This window comes from Lepus europaeus, chromosome 2 (genome assembly GCF_033115175.1).
Source record: "Lepus europaeus isolate LE1 chromosome 2, mLepTim1.pri, whole genome shotgun sequence".
NCBI lineage: Eukaryota > Metazoa > Chordata > Mammalia > Lagomorpha > Leporidae > Lepus > Lepus europaeus.
This window is the reverse complement of record NC_084828.1, coordinates 140765574-140770136: the sequence shown is the minus strand read 5'-3', so window position 1 is coordinate 140770136 and position 4563 is coordinate 140765574.

Here is a 4563-nt window from a genome sequence, read left to right as displayed (position 1 = left end):
ATTAGGTTAAATTGGTTGATATTGTATTCCTGTCTTCTACATCTTGGTTGATTTTTTTTTTTGTCTACTTAGTCTGTTAATTATTATGGATTTATCTGTTTCTTCTTGAAGATTTATCTGTTTTCTTTCATATATTTTCAAGCTCTCTTGTTAGGTGTGCAAGTGTTTAGAATTACTGTTCCTTTGTGAAGTGACCCTCTTTATCCTTAGTAAGAGTCATTACTCTCAGGTCTGCTTTAATAGTCACTCTAGCCTTCTTTTATTGCAATTATTAATAGACTTTGTTTTTAGAGTAGTTTTCAACTTCCTTTTTTACAGTGTTAGCACAGTTTTTTTCCCATCTTCTAAAAATCTACATATATCTTAATATTTAAAGTATATTTCTTGCAAGCAGCATAAAGTTGTGTCTTGCTGGGGCCGGTATTGTGGCATAGTGTATAAAGTCACTACTTTCAGTGCTGGCATCCCATCCGGTTCACGTCCAGACTGCTACGCTGCCAACCCAGCTCCCTGCTAAGGGCCTGGGAAAGCAGCAGAATACAGTCCAAGTGCGTGGGCCCTGCCACCCTCATGGGAGGCCTGGATGAAGCCCCTGTCTCCTGGCTTCCGCCTGGTCCAGCCCTAGCCAACGTGGCCATTTGGGGAGTAAACCAGTGGATGGAAGATTGATCTCTCTCTCCCTCTCCTCCTCTCTCCCTCTCCTCTCACCCTCTCTCTGTAACTCTGCCTTTCAAACAAATAACTAAATCTTAAATAATTACTTTTAAAAACAATAAATGAGAAATACCAAGAAATAAACATCACCCAAAGAAGTGAATGATTATTAATTAATTGATATTTCAGAATAGGTAGTAGAGAGGCTTTTCAATGTTCCTAACTAAAAAAAAGAAAAATTAATGAATCTCTGAGGTGATGGATACGCCTATGATGTTGATCTGATCAGTGCACGTTTTGCACCAGGGTAATGTCACACTGTATCCCAGAGATCTGTACAATTTCTATGTATCATTAACAATAAATACACATCTTTTCAAGGAGTATTTTTATATTCCCACAAATATTCTTGCATTCTGCTCTGGTTTGCAGCTAATTAGGAAAGTGATCCTTATCGGGTTTTTGGTGAGATTTCTTGGACAACACAAGGCAGCATTTATTTCCAGGTTACTTATTTCCCATGCCTGAGGGAAGCGCTCTCTGAGAAATCTCCTGGGGGCTCCATGGCTGGCGAGGCTTCTCTTGCTGTGGGCGAGCGCTGGGCCCTGTTCTGTCTTCTCTTCTTGGGGGGCTCCTTCCCAGGCCCCTCCAGCTATTTCCCCACATGCACGTGCCACTCAATACGCTGCAGGTGCCCAGGCTCTCTCTGTGCCACTTGTTCCTCTTCCACGCTCTGCCCTGTGCATTTTAGCTCCTTTGCCCTCTTCGACTCTCAGCTTCATGCCCTTAACTCAAGACACCAGTGGGGTCCACGTGGGGTCATTTCCCCTGCACCACAGCCAGGATTCATCCTCTCTCCCTCCTTCTCTCTCTTTAAGATTTATTTTTTATGCATTTGAAAGGCAAAGTGACAAAGAGATGAAGAGACAGAGAGAGAGGTCAATCTCCCATCTGCTGGTTCACTCCCCAAATGGACACAACAGTCAAGCTGAGCCAAACCAAGATTTCCTTCCTGTCTCCCACATGGGTGGGAGGGGCCCAAACACTGGGGCCATCCTCTGCAGTTTTCCCAGGTGCATCAGCATGGAGCTGGATTGGAAGTGGAGCAGCCAGGACTGGAACTGGCGCTCTGACCTGGGACACCAGCACAGCAAGCTGTGGTTTAACCGCTGTGCCACAGTGCCAGCACCTGGAGATGCTCTTAAAACAGTAAGCAGGGCCGACTCCATGGCTGAACTTATTTCTTTCCTGTCTTTTAGAGATTACTGTCCTCTGTCACCAGGTGTACAGTGTCTTGGGTCTTATTTTATGTTTTTGTTTTTGTCGTTTCATTTTGCTTTGTTTTGCTTCAGACAAGAAGGTTAATCTTGTCCCTGACCCTCCATTTTTCCTGGAGAAAAAATTCTCAACCACTTGATTTTTTTTTTCTATAACACTCCCAAGGCAATTCAAAAGAACAAGGTGAGATATTTGTTATTAAAGATTTATCTATCTGTCTACTTATTTATTTATTTGAAAGGCAAAGTTAGAGAGAGGGAGAGAGAGAGGGAGAGAGAGATCTTCCATTCGCTGGAACAGCCAGGGCTGGGCCAGGCTGAAGCCAGAAGCCAGGAGCTTCATCTGGGTCTCCCACATGGGTGCAGGGACCAAGGCTCTTGGGCTGTCTTCCGCTGCTTTCCCAGGTGTATTAACAGAGACCTGCATCACAATGGAGCAGCTGGGACTTGAACTGGCGATCATATGGGATGCCAGTGCTGCAGTTCGTGGCTGCACAATGCCATAGCTCCAGTTCCAAGGCAAGATGTTTCAACCAATGGTGAGGGGGTTTGAGACTCATATGAAAATCAGCTCTTATTTTACAGCATATACAAACATTAACTTCTATGATAAAACACACAAAAAAAATTTGCAACCTTAGGAAAGGCAAAGATTTCTTGGGACAAAAAAAAAAAAAAAAGCATGAAACATAAAGTAAAATGCTGATAAATTGAGCCTTATAAAAATTAAAATATTTTCTCTTCAAAAGACACTGTTAGGGGGGCTGGTGCCATGGCTCACTTGGTTAATCCTCCACCTGTGGCCCTGGCATCCCATATGGGTGCCGGGTTCTAGTCCCGGTTGCTCCTCTTCCAGTCCAGCTTTCTGCTGTGGCCCGGGAGGGCAGTGGAGGATGGCCCAGGTGCTTGGGCCCCTGCACCCGCGTGGGAGACCAGGAGGAAGCACCTGGCTCCTGGCTTCGGATTGGCATAGCGCTGGCCATAGCAGCCATTTGGGGAGTTAACCAATGGAAGGAAAACCTTTCTCTCTGTCTCTCTCTCACTGTCTAACTCTGCCTGTCAAATAAAAAATAAATAAAAAAATTTTTAAAAGACACTGTTAGGGGCTGGCACTGTGGCATAGCGGGTAAAGCTACTGTCTGCAGTGTGGGCATCCCATATAGGCACCAGTTCAAGTCCCAGCTGCTCCACTTCTGATCTAGCTCCCTGCTATGGCCTGGGAAAGCAGTGGAAGATGGCCCAAGTCCTTGGGTCCCTGCATCTGCGTGGGAGACCCAAAAGAAGCTCCTGGCTCCTGGCTTCAGCCTGGTCCACCAGCTCTGGCCATTGCAACCATCCGGGGGGAGTGAACCAGCAGATAGAAGATCTCTGTCACTCTCTGCCTCTGCCTGTATGTTACTCTGCCTTTTAAATAAACAGATGAATATTTTATAAAAAAAGACACTGTAAAAAAAAAAAAGCAAATCACAGAATGGGAGAAAATATTTGCTATCCATATGTCTGAAAAAACACTTATATCAAGGCTATATAAAGCACTTTCTCAACTTAATATAAAGTTAACCAAGCCAATATAAAAATAGACAAAATATTTCAAAAGAGGCTTCAGCAGCAACAATTTACAAATAAGCAATAAACACATGGAAAGATGCTCAATTAGTCTCAGGGAAATATAACACTGAGAATGGCTAAAATTTAAAAAGCAAATTAAAAATGTTTAAGAGTCCCAGTGTTAGCTAGGATGTGGAGTATTTGAAACTCTTACACTTTGCAGATGATATGTAAAATGGTACAACCTCTGTAGAAAATGCTTGATGAATGTTCACAGAATAAACACCCATTGGCCATGCAGTCCAGCCATTCTATCCCTAGATATTTTCCCAAAAGAAATTAAAAACATTTCCAAGGGAAGTGGCACTGTGGAGTAGCAGGTAAAGTTATTGCCGGTGATGCCAGCATCCCATATGGGCACTGGTTCAAGTCCCGCCTTTTCCATTTCCAATTGAGATCCCTGATAATGTACCTGAGAAAGCAATGGAAGATGGCCCAAGTACTTGGGTCCCTGTACCCTGGCTTCAGTCCGGCCCAGTGCTGATCATTGCATCCATCTGGTGAGTGAAACAGCAGATGGAAGATCTCTCTCTCTCTGTAACTCTGACTTTCAAGTAAACAAATAAATTGATTTTTTTACAAAAAAGACATGTCACAAATATCTATAGCAGCTTTACTTAAAATTTCTCCAAAATGAAAATAACTCATATATCCATCAGTAAGTGAATTCATAAGCAAAATATTATATCTATACAATGGAATTCTATGCAGCGATAAAAATGAATGACTACAACATAAAACATGAATGAATCTAAACATTAACCTAAAGGATGAAGAAAACCTAACTCAAATAAAAATATAAACTACTCTGTAATGACAGAAGGGCCAGCATTGCCTGGTGTTGGTGGCTAGAACAGCATGGTGCATAAAAGATGCAGAGGACTAACACAAATGCTTGGTGATGTGTGTACACCTGTGAAAAGTCAAACTGGACTTTAAATGGCACTGTGGTATAGCAGGTCAAGCTGCTACAAGGCAATCCATATCGAGCTCTGCTTCAGATCCAGCTCCCTGCTAATGCACC